Source organism: Passer montanus, unplaced genomic scaffold, assembly GCF_014805655.1.
Source record: "Passer montanus isolate IOZ18808 unplaced genomic scaffold, ASM1480565v1 scaffold8, whole genome shotgun sequence".
Lineage (NCBI taxonomy): Eukaryota > Metazoa > Chordata > Aves > Passeriformes > Passeridae > Passer > Passer montanus.
In genome coordinates, this window is record NW_024373256.1 from 8,538,205 (window position 1) to 8,554,158 (window position 15,954).

A 15,954-nucleotide genomic window follows, 5' to 3' on the forward strand; every position below is an offset into this window, starting at 1 on the left:
CTTTGACAGTGGCTGATAATGAGTATACTTGTAGAAAAGCATTTTATAAGGGTCAGTAGCCTGTTGCAGAGGGATTCTTCTATAGCTTTTCATCACAGAGCAAATGGAGAACATGCTTTTGCTGCTATTGAATCATATCCATTCCTGAAAATTACTGTGCTTCCTCAATTTGCAGTGTGATTGAGACAGAAAAAGAAAAATATCAGGTCAGTACTCGCAGCATGTATCAACAAAATCAGTATTACAACAATACAGAAATTCTGAATATCATAAAGCACTAGAACACATTATGTTACCGTGTTGCTCCCATTATCAACTGCCGTGCTGGATGGGAATGGAGGGCAAGGCTTCAGAGCACTAAATACATCAATCCATGAGGATCAGGCAATTCTCTCCCATTATCACCTGCCATGCTGGACTGAAATGGAGGTAGGGCAAGGCTTCAGAGCACTAAATACATCAATCCATGAGGATCAGGCAATTTGTCTTGTATTATTCTAGTTGTACTAGAGCTTCCATAGGTTGGTCATGACTTCGTTTGAAAAGCAGGTATATACCTCTATAAAGGAATACTAGTCTTTATTTCTTTTATATTAATTTCTTTTGTATTATCCAACATTTGTGGAATGTCTCTCATTAAACCATAATTCTGCATTGAAATAGGATTAGTAATTTTTCTGCTCTGAATCTACTGGTGTTCCTACCAGTACTTTGACATACAGAATTTAATTTCTGCTTCTGAACTACATTTCAGAAGGTTATTTTTGCCAGCAATTTATATTGTATTATTCTCATTAAGAAACAGGCTTAAAAAGAGAGCAGTATCAAAGACTTTTGGTTTTCAAAAGCTGAAGAGCTGATGGGAACAGAGGGAGCCCCATATCTAACCCAGAACCACAAACTTAAATTGGCACAATGTGTTAGCAAAACAAAACAATTCAGAAGAACAGAAATTAGAGAATGCATCAGATAGAAAGAATTGATGAATCCTATTGATTCAGAGCAGCACTATCTGCATTTAACGCTATTTAGAAATAAGACTCTTCCTAGTTTAGAATTTACATGTCTAATAGAATCATCATTGCATTAAGGACAATGCACACTGGGACAGAGAGCCACCAACCCCAGCTCCAAACAGTACAAAAAACTTTCCAACTTGAGGCCTAAGACAGTTGAGACCACACACCTGAGCAGCTTTTCATGATACAGAAGAACAATAACCTTATATGTAATCTGGTATCAGATGATCAGCTGATCTTTAGTCTTTGCCAAGGGTCATCTCTTTCACAACACCTCTGACACAGACACATCTCCAAGGCAACTTTCTAACTCTAGATAATAATCATTATGTGTGTACAAACAGTGGACATTTAGTGCAGATAAGGACAGAACAAGCTCACTGTTTGGTCCAAAGTTGCCTGGAGAAAAGGGATAATGGGATTCCAGGTGACTGAATTGATTTCAAGCTACTCTCACATTCAGCTCACTGTCCCATGGGCCCTTTCCTCAGTCACTGCAGTTCATGGCCTAGGATATTTAAACTGCCATTCACATTAAAATGGCAGACTGTGAATTGTAGGGGCAAGACAGAACCAGAGATTTGTCTCCAGCATCTCTGCTGCACAGGCTGTAACCTCTGGCAAGAGGGCAGAGCTGGGACCCAGGAGTAGCAATGGCTGAGTCACTGTTAACTGAGGCAAAAACTGTACCCAGAGTCATGACGGGTGGAAAGCAAGGATCTGGAGGATAGAGATCTCAAAATTTAAGACAATGGGTATTTAAAGAAATAGAACTGAAACTGCACCATCAATTCTCCTAAATCTCTTGCTGTAAATAAAAATCAATGATAATCTTGTCTCTAACTTTTTAGGATGTGTTCAACAGATCTATTTCAAAGACTCTGGAAGCTAATGGAGCCTGGAATATGAGTTTCATCCTTAAAACGATATGTAACGCAATTATGCATAATGTTCTACTGTGCTACAAATTTACAGGAGAAAATTGACTTCTGTATAATTGCTTATTTGACATTAGTGTCTGCGTAACTGAAACCACATTGAGCTTTCAGCTTGTCAAATATTTTGTGCCTTTCCACCTGTGAAACATTAGAATTAGCCTGACTTTTGCACTCAAATCTAGCCCAAGTGAAATGCCCCTTCTGATCTTCATGGCTTTTGGTATTGTTTGAAGCCACTCACAGCCACCTACACTGTCACCATGTGAAGTAAATGTCCTTCTCAAGGACATGAGGCATAAACAGTACAGCAAATCCAGAAAAGACAGAAACACGTTTCTCATGTTTCTCAGCATTTCCTGGGCTGAGAAAGAGGAAACCTGATTATAAGCAGCAGTATTTACCCAGTTGTAAGGTAAAATAAAGGTTAAGAGAGTCCCCCCTCTAGGACACAAGGTCATCACTCACACATGGGTGATCACAATCCATTCCCCTCTGCACAGGATTTCCTCTCCTACACATTCTACTTTCATTACCTGGGCCAGTATTTGGATCCAGACAGCACAAAGAACCTGCAACAGTCCCGTGCTAGGCAGAAACTTGAAGTGAGCCAAAAGAGCACCCTTGGTCAGCAATTAGCTCCTTCTCACCAAAGGATCTACTTAAAAAAAAAAAAAAGTTGGGCTGAAGATCAAATAGACTGGCAAGTTTAGCTGCAGTCAAAGGTGAACATCCTCTGCACCTAGTATTATACCAGTAAGAGGTATTATAGCCAGGTGGCTCCAGGCATTGCTATATGAGCACAATGTAACACCAAAATAATCAGGCTTTAAGTATTCTGAAATCTTACTTGAATGCACTGCTACAGTGGTAAGGGATTTCTATTTTAAATTAACAATAAGGACAATATGAATAAAGATCATTTTGAATTCATAAAGATGAATTTATTTGGATTAAAGGAACAGGCATGCAAACATCTGACACAGCTAAGTTTCCGTTATCTGGCAGCAAAAACAAAGGCAACACCACAGAATCACTAGGAACAGGTTAAAAAAGACAGTGTGAAAAGAAGATGGAAAAGGTGAAAACCAACAGCAATGAAGGTTAAAACCCAATCCACATACTCTGCCTTTCCATACACATAATTCACTGCAAAGAAAAAAACATAATCTCCCACCAGTGGAATGGCTCATTGCCCCAAGGAAATACAAAACAATTATTGTCACAGAATAGAAAAAGACCACAGGAGAAATACTGTAAGCCCCACCCCGCCCAAAAAAAAAAAAACAAACAAACAAAAAAAAACACCAAAAAAACCGAGAACAACTTTACTGCATACAAATGAATGAAAACACACAGCAAAATGACATCACAAAACCCAGGTTGAAGTCATGTGATACAAACACTTACAAACTGAGTTCTCCAAAAAAAAAAGAGAATATTCTTCCCAGATTAAATTTTGCCCAGTCAAGCAATCAGCCCATGCAAAAATCCCAGGAACATCTCGTGAAGTTCTACCTGTGTCTCACACAAAAGAAAATAATTTCATAATGCATGGCAACAAAAGAAGAACTGATCCTGATTTTTCATTGTTATTATAAATTAGGAAAAATTTTACAGCACCCACTGAAATTACTGTACCCAGACAGAAACTCTGCAGAGGAAAAATGAAGTTCAGGTTCAAGAGGAAACATTGACTCCCTATTTTTGAATCCTCCTGCAGCAGAAGGTCTTTTTTTATTGACACAAGGAAGGAAAACACAAACAGCAAATAATTTTTGACCATGTTTTCAGTTTATGATTAACATAAAGCAATTTCCTTTTTTTTTTTCATAGCTGTTTTGGTGCTTATAACACTTCCATCACTGATCTAACATCATGGAATGAATATTTTAAAGAAAAAACAACACAAGTGGCAGGACAAAGTTTGTTTCTCAGGCAGGCAAGCTGCCATCCCTCAGAAGACAGCTGAGTCACAGAGTGTATAAATAACTCTGTCAGGAGAATAACTTAGCCTGACTGTGAAACCACTGAGCAGAGCCAGAGAGGTGGGACACAGCAGGTGTTACCAGGGCTCAAGCAGTTCCCTTTCTCCCCACATCAATTGCAACAGCTTTTGCCTCTTCCCAGCAGCATGAAGGCAGACAGGAATGTTTGCTCCCAAGTGGAGGCATCAGGTTTTGTGAGAATTCATTAACTCTGACAATTCACCAATCTTAACAGTGCTGGGAGGTCCCTGGAGCGACCGTGTGTCAATTAGATGTGAAAAGAAAAGGAGCCATACACAAACCTGGTGAGGAGAAGTGGAGGGTCACATCCCACCCAGCAGGATTTCCCTGCTCCCAGACACCCTTCACCTGCCCCTCCCTGAGTAGCCAGAGCACACTGAGTAGGAACTCAAGGTCATTGGAACACTGGCACAGAGAGGCAGGGATTCTCTGGACCACACTCATGGAAGCATAGAAACATTTGCCTGCATCAAGTATTGCTTTGGGGAACAGGCTTCCTTTAAATTAAACTTTATACAAGAGTTTGGGTGCATGACACCATATATATTTTGGGGAACAGGCTTCCTTTAAATTAACAAACTTTATACAAGAGTTTGGGTGCATGACACCATATATAACTTAACTCATGGCCTCAGCACTTTATATAAAAATTAAGATGTAAATACACACATTCTTCAACTAAGACTTTTCTTGTACCTTAACTCTTTGTTCTTTACATCCAGAAGTAACAAAAAGGCTTTTAAGCCTGTCCCTAGAACTGTATTTAGACAAACCCTTCTGGTACAAAGTCTAGGGAAATCCACTTCATCACCAGGACAGACTCACCCTTCCAACATTAGCACAATATTGTCTCGTGTGTTGGCATGCTCAAAAACACAATACTTTATATAACTTCATAAAAATATGCAACATAAGGCATTAAAGCACCACTTTACAAACTGTTTGCTCTTCTGCTCTTATGTTCCTTCAAGTGCATTTGTCTCTCAGGAATTTCAGTCCTCCAAAGAAATTCTGAAAAAAGCTCCCAATCTAAATGCAAAGTTATGCCATGGATTTCTGACAGGTGAAATATGAGGAGTCCTTTGAGTCCCATCCCGAAGGCTGTGTGCACTCACTATTTCCATTGTTCAGGGAGAAGTCTGATGGAAATATGAGCCTCAAAAGAAATGTAAAGATCCAAAACAAAGATGCAATTTCAGATGTACTTTTAAGACATGTCTTGTATGACTTGTACTTCCTTAAGAGAAGAAACCAATTTCTTGGTTCCTAGGCTGCCAAATTTTATTCCAAACTGTGTGATGCATTATGAATAGCAGGAAACATCAAAACATGTTTTACTCTTCATCTGTAATCTGCCCTCCATGGTAAACACCATTACAGACCTGAATACTCAGCTATACCAATTTCTTATTTTTAGCTGGAGTAAATGTAGAATTAGCATAATTCATGGCCAAATATTATTGTATTTTATTTTCTTTTAACAGAGGCAACAGCTAAGGTCAAGTCATCCGTAGCCCAATGTCCTGTCTCAAAAACAAACTTTCTCTGGGTAGTAATGCTCATTATTCTTTTTTATCCACTCCTTTGCCCTCCTCTATCCTCTCCATCCATGCTGCAGATATTTTTCTATTTTCTACTTTATTTTTACACTCATTTTACATCTGTGCCGTTGACGACCTCAGGTAAGGATCACTAAAATGGTACTGAAGACCTCCACACTGCTGACATTTTCTTTCTATTTGATTTCTATAGAAAGAAAAACTGGGCTTCTACCTACTGTCATCACATTATCATAACATGGCAAAATGTTTCAAGCTTGAAATGAAAAATTAACTTCTCTCCTGTATCTTAGGAGTAATTGGTGCCCTGGGGACAATGTGAATGCAGAGAGGGGCAGGCAGTGCTGCCAAGGCTGCTCCCTGCCTGTGGGACTGGGAGGTTCCTCGCTGCCAGGCTCCAGCAGGCAGGCATGATCCCACTGCTGCATCCCACAGGGAGAGCAGGAAGGCTGCAGCACAATGCAGCTTTCACATTTATCTCCCTTTCACAGATGCCCAACATCCATGAATACGAATAAATGAAGGGATACGATGAAAATAAGTTTGTTTGTCATTGAGAGTCAACTGTGAATGACTAACAATCAATGAATAACCCAGTGGGTGTTTGATTACATGGCCTGCATGTTAGGTTTTTGAAGACTAACCTCTCAAAGCATATTTCCATCCTCTTGGCTCCCTATGAGAGGATAAACTTTTCAAAGAAGGCACTGTATCCTGCAGTATTTGTTTGTACAGTGCCCTAGCACAATGGGGCTCTGTTCTCCAAGCAGTTCTTAATGAGAAGTTCAACACCCATTTTCTTTTACAATCACACAATAAACAGTTTGTGTTTAGTCTTCTACTTTCGTGGTAGGCAAAAGCTTTATTGATCAGATCCCCTGTTAGTTAGTTAGTTGTTCACCTCAGCAAGAATCCTCTTTCTTGGTAAGAGAGGAGAAAGAAATTGTTTTCCTCAGCAGCTGCATTCTTGCTTGTGTTCACTTCCACAGATAATTTCAGCTAACAACTGCTTTCTTTTTTTCCTCTAAGAGAGGCATTTGTTGAAATTCATTTTGAGAGATGAGTTGAGCAGAAGTGAAATTTTTAGAGAGCACTTCAGCTGTGAATACTGGTCTCTTTGCTTTGCACCTTTGAAGACATGTCTTCCTGAGCTACTAGTGATCAAGATTCCAAGCTGAACTGTTAGAAGTGAGATGTTCTAAAGAGTGAGCATGTCTGCAGCACCTTTGTGTCTCTTTAGATGAAGCATTCTTAGGCAGGTTGACTCCCAGATGCGCCTATACCGTACTTTATCTCATCAGTTTTTGTTAAAAAAGAAAAAGTGACTTAAGCTCTGTTTGTGTGTGCTTCTAGGCTTGGAGATGTGTTTTTGTGCAAGAAGCCCCCCCAGGAACAGCTCCACTGCAGCAGCAGACGCCCAGAGGACCAAGCTCCAGCAGTGCCCACCTTTCCTCTGTGCCAGGGAGGAATGGGCGATTCTCCCCAGCAGGGCTGGAAGAAGCTGTGCAGTGTTTGCCAGGGCCACCTGCAAATCTGCCTCCTCTTCTGCCCTTTGTGCTCCTCCATCATTTTTTTACTGATAATTGGTGTGGCCACCTTCATTTCATAGTTCTGCCTCATAATGGTTTAGTGCTATTTGGTGTTGGAAGGCAGATTAAAATTTTTAATTTTAAAGTGTATAGGAGGGTGTACCACCCTCCTATAAAACTGAGCAGTTATTTATCAAAAATTATGTAAAAATTATTTATCAAATTATGTAAAGTAGTAGAGGAATCTGAAGACTAAGACTAATAAACTCTGGGTTTGTACCCTTTTTTGGACATATTACTGCTGGAAATCCTGATAAATAGGAAAGAAATTCCCAACATTCATTGAGAAATGTGTAAGTTGAGGAGCAAACTTGAAAATATTAATTTTACAGAATGTTAACTGCCACGAGCATGTGAAGTGAGGAGGATGATGAATTTGCAGAAATGCTATCTGATCACTTTTGTAAGTTTGAGAGCTTGGAAAGATTAGTAAATATAACTGGCTTACATGGCTGAAGGTGCTGCTACCAGTGCCAGCTGGTAATATAAAGGACAAACTACTTGCTCTAAATGCAACAGAGCCTTTGAAGGAAAAGGGGTTGAACAACATCTAAATATTGAGGGAAAGGAAGAAGGCCAAAGGGCAAAGAAAAAAAGAGAGGACACCCTCTGTTTTGGTTTTCCTTACACTGACTGTAATGCTTTTCGTAAGCCAAACCACTTGTCAATCTACCTCAAGAACAACATGAATGAGGCTTTTCAAGCTGTGGTGACTCAGTGAAGTTGCACCTTTTACAGATGAGCATCAATGGAAATTCCTCCAGGTGCCCACTGTTACACTTTGCACCGGACCCTGTAGGAGAGCATTGCCCCAGATATGTTATGATGAATTAGGACATCAGTGGAGAGTAATGAGATCTGTGAAACCAACATAGCAGAGACAGAAATAGTCCCTTGATAAAGGCAACATTCACTTCTTATCTGCTTTAGACCCACTGTCAAGCTGAGAAAGCTCACAAAAGTATCAATTTAGAGTCACCTGTAAGGGTAGTTTCCATATAATGGGCAGCTGGTCTGCTCCCAGTGGGTCTGAGCCCACCAATTCATTTCATGCAGCAATCAAACATTAATAGGTTTCTGTTTTAACCTGTTCAGAGCAGAAATGGTGACTGAAAGAGATTAAATTGCATTCCATCATGGGTCTGTACAGTCAACGAGGTCCTTTCATTTTGCAATCACTTTTTTTCCTTTGTGGTAAAAGGAAAGTTGGGATCTGTAAAAACTTCAAACACATTGCATTCTCCAAGCAGGAACTTCCCTGTCAATTTATCATGGATTTCAGCCTCTTGATCTTTTCTTTGTGTCTCCTGATAAGACCCAATGCCAAGAAAGACTCTTCTTAAAGGGCCAGGCTACAAAAACAAGAAAGGGGATTTCATTTCATACCTTAAAATTATAAATGCATTATTGATAGAATCATTAATTATATATTTTGGATTTATAACCAAGATTTGAAGAAAAGCACAATATTTGAATGTACATAATTGCTATCACAGCATACAATCGCTTTTTTTATTAAGCACAGACCCCATTTCCTCCTTGTATAATATTTTATTCTGAATACGTGTTCCAGTTATTTGGCAATATCTCCTTTTCCACTTCAGCCCTTATTTTGAAAGAAGGAAAGTCAGATGTGAAGATTTCCTACTGATATAATCTAGTTCTACTTCTAAATCAAAATAAATTGGAAGTGTGGTGTCTTAAAAAAACCTCAAATCCTCCCAGCTCTCTCCAGGCCTCAGACCCACAGGCTGGGGATCCTGCAGGCTCTTCAGGCCATGGATGCATCTTCCCACCCTCTGGAAGTCACAGGACAGGACCTGCCTTGCCATGGTTTGCACAGGATATTCACATTGCTGAAGGGTTTTGCATGGCAGTGAGTTGAGCCCTTCAGAGAGCTCTCTCTGTGTTTGTGTACATGTGCATCATGTTCATCATTTCCTCTCAGAACAGGAGCAGAGAAGGAATCTCTACCAGGTTTTCAGCCACCCTAAGGAAACTGCACTATCTTCTAAGTGAAGGTTTGATCCAAGACTCCAGAGAGATTTATCAAAATAGAAACCAAGCCAAGCAATGTAGATGTACCAGAAGGAAGATTATAAACTTTTGTGGACATGTGTCCCACCATTTTCCCCTGGTGTGCTACGGTGTGCCCCAGGAGTTCTGGCCTAAACCCTGGCAGGGGAGGATGAGCTAGGGGAGCCAGGGCACAGGAGAGCAGCAGATCTGCAGGGCTGAGGGGCCATGATTCCCCCCAGCCTCACAAACTTCTTTGTTCTGTGACAAAAGGCAGCTCTTGTACATTAAATGCACTGATGAGTGACAGTGTACATCAGGTTTCCTTCACATAAAATTAGAGTCTTGCATTGAAGGATCTTTGGGTTACTCTTTTCCTTTCATGGAATAATGAAGCTGTTTGATTCCCACACACAACTTCCAAGCTTAGACAAGTACAGCAGAAGTAGGAGATGATGGCCTATGCTTTAATCTTTTCATCCATTCATTCAGCAGTGGCAAATATTTACGAAACCTTTCTTTACAGAACCACAGTTAAGAGTCCAAGCTCAGCTGACACGCTTTGAAGATGCAGATTCAGGACCCCAAGTTACCACATGGGATTTAGGAGTGAAAACCTGGTCTTCAGCCTTCCTGTTTCACCTCCCCAAGGGTACAACAGGGAAGCCAGCAGATGCTGCACCAGCCCCAGCTTGCTCAAGGCAGGGTAGTGGAGCCAGGAGCAATGCATGAGTACAGGTAACTACAGAAATCAGTGGTAACCAGCTGCTACATTGAGTAACTGAGAGCAAAGGATCTGATATTTTACTATTATTTTGCATTTTATTTCTCTAGGTATGACTACAATAATAGAAAACTTTAAAGTTACTGAGACTGAGAAAACGGGATCTTTGATGTCTTTTATGCTTACTTCATTTGTAGTGCAGGTACTAAACCTCCTGCTTTAGAAACTGAAGACTGCTTCATTACTAAATGGCTGTGCATCATGGCCCTTACAAATCTCTATTAAACTGAGGATTAGGCAAGGGCTGGAACAGATAGACAGTATATTTTCATTCAATCTCCTTTAAAATAATGATGCATGCAACTTCATATCATTACTCTTTAATGGTCTTAAGCCTATTTAATAGCACAGTAATATTCCAAAAAGGAAAAGGGAATTATTTCCACATTTAATTTTCATCACAAAAGTGAATGTGGTTCTTTCCATGGCAGATAAGCAGCTAAAGCTGCTTGGTACCTTAACTGGGATATGACTGCATTAGCTCTGCTACATTACAGCTGGGCTAATGAAACAAAGCAAAATGATTAGCTTCAGACTCCCTGGAGTATCTGGAAGTAACATCTGGCTTGTTTCTAGGGATGTCCATAGGGGCAGTGGGATGTGCAGGTGACAGACCCGGATGGGAGCAGGCTGGGTGTGTGTGACCAGCCTGGCTCCCTGCACCTTGGTCCCTGGCACAGGCCCTGGGTGGCACAGGGACTGTGATGGCCCTGGCCAGGGGACCTCTGGTGCAGCAGGAGCTGGGTATTGCCAAGGGAATTGTTACCCTACCAACACTTTGTCCTGCCCCTATTTCCACTGCTGGAACTCTGCCAGTGCTGTAGATCCACTCCTGCTGCACCTCTGCACAAAGCTGCAGAAACCTGGGCTTCCCAGCTCCTGCATCTCAAGTGGAAATGAGAAGTTCTTCCTTCTTAAAAAAAAAAATTCAAATCACAATCCAGTAGTTGTTACCTCAGAGAATCTCCTACTAGTTAACTTTAAAAAAATAAGATTCAGATGGAGGTTGTGCAATTGAGAACACAAAGGGTATCTGAATCAAGGCTCAAAATCTTTCTTTTAAAGCAATAATGTGATTGATTTTTCCCCTCTTGGGGTGTTACTATATTCATATTTCAGCTTTAATTATCTTCTCCAGGATTGCTAGTGCTTCCACAAGATTCCTTCCAAGTTCTAATTATACCTACTGGATAGATTAGCCAGTGTTTGATAACCTTTTATAGCCAATTGACTTCAGCTTCAATGTGTACAAAAATCCAGACTGGAGAAGGAAGAGAAGTTGTATTTGTATCAAATGACTAAAATCAAATCATTGAAGCAGAGCAGCTCTACCTCTGCCTTCTTGTGCTGGTACATGAGCCCCACCAGAGAGAAAACTCTCTTCAGGCAAAGAGTCTGCTTATAAGCAGGGCCCAGGAGATATTACACAGATATTTAATATAAAGTTCTACTCTTTAACAGAAAAGTTGTCTGTGAACCAAAAATATAGGGTTATTTGCACAAGGATTATTTGTCTAGGGTAAGTGGCACTATAATCTAAAATATTTAAAGATTTTCCTTGCCAGGCTGCACTAGTCCTTAAAATCTACAAGCATTTCATTGACTTTTCCCAAGGATTTTTCCCAAGGATGTAAGAACAAAAATTGCATTAATTTTTATCAAATATATTATTTTCAACTATGAAAATTCTAAAAAATTCCACAAAGATATTATAAGACTGTAAATGTGGACAGAAACACATAAAACTGGGGAACTTCACTAGGTAAACACACTGACTGGCAAAATAAAACACAATTTTGCTCCTCATGCAGGAATAAAAATCTGTTGGGTTTTTTGGTTTTTGTTTTTTTTTTACCTTAACCATTAATTAATGAGGTTTCAACAGTATGAATGATTTACAGTGACATGCTCTGACAGGTTATACACAGTGAGTAATGCCTTGTCAGATGCCTCAGTATTTATATTGAGATGAATGGCACATAATGTGATGCACATGCTAACAATGAACATCAATATTTAGTACTCCCAGCAAAGCCTGCTGGTATGATAAATTTGGCCTTAACTTCATCTCTATCTGCAGACTTGCCTATCAGCTATTTATGTAAAGAAATATTTCCAGAGAACCCTTATCAAGTACATTTATACATCCTCACTGCTTTGGCAAGAACTTTTACTTCTCCTTGGAGCTGTGAGCTTTGCTCACATCCCTTTACAAGGGCCTGAAGTCCATCAAGGCCAGCCAGGCTTGCAGCATCCTGGTAAGAGCCCAACAAACTCACAGTAACCAGCAAGGCTGCTGGCCACACAGACACCTCTTACATTTATACACCAACATGGACTTGGTGATCTTGAAAGACCCCTTCCAACACCAATAATGCTGTAACTTCCTTCAGGAAAGGCAATGACACAGCAAATGCAGTTCTGATAAAAGCCATGGAGAAGGTACCATAACGCCAAGCACCATCACACAAATCAACAGATTAAACATAGGCAACAGCTACATCCCTATCCATGCTCTTCCTGCAGTTTTGTACTGTTTCCTGCCACCCCAGTCCCTTTCATCCTGTGGTAAGATGGTGCCATTCTCAGTGACTGGGCTCAAAACCTTACTGCTTTGTATGGTCTGAAGTGATCCTGTAAAGAATTCTTTGAAAGCTACTATTAGGATGATGTATGGCCTAATTTTGGTTGCTATAGTATTTAGAGTCAGACTTATGACTGGGGAAACAATCTCCCACTCACTTGAAATGCAGGAAAAGCTTTCAGTGCTGCAAGAAAAGGCTTTCTGGATGAAAAGCCATATTTTAAAGTTTACAGCTCCTGCTTCTGGCTCAGCACTGCTACAGCAGCAAGGAGAGGAGAGCCAGCCTGGCAGGGCTGTGCAGGGCTCTGGCTGAGGCCACTCCAGAATTTTGCTGTAGCTGCTTTATGGGATGAATGTAGCAACAGTTTATTACCAGAATTACCAAGCTGCCATTCGAATTTTTCTACAGTTTTAAAAGCAGCATGTTTTTATTAAGACAGAAATGACTGTGAGGAACCAAGTGCATTTTAACACAGGCAGTGAGATGGAATGCAAGAACACTGAGCAGGCCTTTATGGCTGGCAATACACACCATTGCTATCAGCCTTTTCTGTTGCCTTCCATCAAGTTTAACGTGCATAACCTTGGTGGCAGAACCTCATCTCACACTCTCTGGCCTTGGGGCCATATAAACAAATAAATCAAACTAAAGTCAAATCCCAAAGCAGACAAGAGAACCTCCTTTTCTCTCTTCATTCCACGTATATCTGTTCATATGACAGAGAACCTCAAAGCACTACTGAATATATGCATTGTACTCCATAAAATCCAATACTCATTTTAGAAATGAAATAGGAAAGTCAAATTTAAAACCTTCCTCCAGTTCTGAATGCTTCAAGTTATCCATTTTTAGCAGGATTTTACAAGTGCTAAGCGCCAGTTTCAGAAGCAGCTTATACTTGTACCTAGCTTCACTGATGTTCAAACAGACCTTTAAGAGTCATGAACTAGGTTCTCAAGAATTAGGAAATGCATTTAAAACATTATTTTCAAGGCAGGAAAAATGTCCTGTTATTAATAATGTACCTTAGATAAGTCCAACCAAGCCAATCAGAATAATCTATCAATTTCTTGGATATGTGACAAACACTTTTACATGCAACCACAACTCTCCAGACTGAGAATGTACACATGAGTCACTTAGTTCAGCTTAACTTCCTTTCAGGTAACTTTTCCAGCTGGGGAAAAGAATCTTTTTTTAAGAACACACCTATTTATGACAGATACTAAACTAGCTAATGTGCTTTGTGTTGCCTCTGCAGATTTTCACCAACCTGATGCATGAGGTGCATGTGGCTTACACAATATACGTGGTTGATAAATTTTAGTTAAACAAATCTCTAGTACTGTTCTCACTCCCAGCAATTTTAGCAGTGCCCACTCCCATTACTACACTGAAAAGTCATTCCCTGATTGCAAAACAGATGTTTGGATATCTTCCAGAGAACAGAAATGTCCTGCTCAGTGTGTTTCCAGGGCTGCTAAAGAACTTTTAATTTCCTACCACTAACACTCTATCCTGCCTCTAAACCTTAAACAGGTGCAACTCTGAGTTCTTACTTACAACACAACCCTTTCACCAGAGATTATGCCCTTCTTTAGTTATTACCAGAATCTTTGGTCCAGCCAACCATAGCACATGCATGATTGCAAAATGTCACCTCCTGTATCTCTACCTTTCTTACTCTCTCTCCCTCCCTCTGAATGCCAGCCTGCTCTGCTGCAAGAAAGCCATCGCTTCCTAAGGGTTTCACAGGCAGCTCCTGCAACCACACAACACTCCAGATCCAGCAGAGCTGGCAATGCAGCATCCCAGGTGACAGCACTGCATTTAAAATTCCTGTACTCTGGTACAATGCCACATTTGCACTAAGCACTAAACACACATAATACAGAATATTTCCTATCATTAAAAATACTCTCCAAGAAATAAGAATTTTCTTGCAATATTCACTTGGGACTTTGTGTGGTCTGATTGTTTCTTTGGGGTTTGTTGGGGTTCATTTGTGTTTTTTTGGGGGAGAGGAAGGATTTTTTTTTCCCCTTAAGGAAAACCCCATAATTTAGTGAATTTTCAGTGAAATCCTTATATGTTTCCTTCAGAAATCCACAACACATTATCCAGAAGGTCTGTACTGACAGACTGGATGTTAAAAGACTTTTTATTATTTTGTTTCTTCCTTGTTTTACTTCAGACATTTTCCCAGCAGTTCTAATCTGTAATAGAATATTAAGCTGTATCTCCTGTAGCTCTGTTGGTCACAGTCACTGATAAGATTTGATTCCTACTGTTCTTAAAATGCAAGGGACAGGCTTTGCCAGGGCATGCATGACCTTTCCAAAGCCATGGCCTGGTAGGAGCTGCGTTGATTGCTCTGACCTGTCAATGGGCAAGAGCTGCAAAGCCAGCAGGAGAGCACGTTCTGATGCCTGTAGTTAAATAACAGCACCTCAGGAGAGCACATATATGAAATATTTGAAAGCTGAAAGGTCACTCTCAATGAATCTCCCCTTTCTTGGGAGCAAGAGCTGCCATTTCCCAGGCGCTCCTCTGGCTGGGCAGGCTGTACCACAGCGGCCTGAGCTCCAGGCCACTTCAGAAGAGGAGGTATTTTCATAGATATGAGCTTTTCTCTATAATGCATCCAACTTAAAGCAACACCGAACTTCTGGCAGAAATTTTAAACAACCCCAAGGGGTGGAAGTTCTTTAAAGCAGCAGTAAGGCCCACCTGCCTTTTCACACAGGTTCACCGAGGTCTCGCACTCTCCCTTCTGGGGCCAAGGGCCTCCAAACACCACCCACAGCAAACATCCCACAGTCAGAGTTTGAAAACCTTCCAAAGCTTATCACAACATGCTAGGAATCAAACTTCCTCCAAGTTTTTAACCTGGATAGCTCGGCACACCCACAGAGCCCTCATCACACCACACTGCTCTGGCCCCAGCTTGGCAGCCCCGAGCTCCTGCCCCACCACCTTCACTGCCAATTCCTGCACATCCTCACAGCTCCATGCAGCAACTCTCCACTGAGCAGAGCCTGACTTGCAGGAAAAACAGGAACTTTCACACACCCAAAGGCCGTAACTCCTACATTTGCCTCTTTCTTTGTGTTTTCTCCTGATTTCCATGCTGCTCTCCTGCTGCTTTTTAGGTGCCTCCACACCTGTTCAAATGACAGATGCAAATCAAATTGATAGCATGTCTCTGTTTGTACCCACTCTGGTCTTTGGATACTTCAGCTTACTTTTACAGAAAGTACATTTAGAATTTTCTGCTCTTAGTCCAAGTGAAGGGAGCTGGTATGGGTACCAGTCTCTATGTCTGGTGTGGTGCTTTTTGGACTGTACACATCCATCAGCATAACAGGCACATCTAAGAGCTGAACAGTATTTTTTTACCATGAGCTGTTTTGTTGCCAGCTTAAAGAGCAAGTGTCTCAAAACTAGATCTGTTGTTA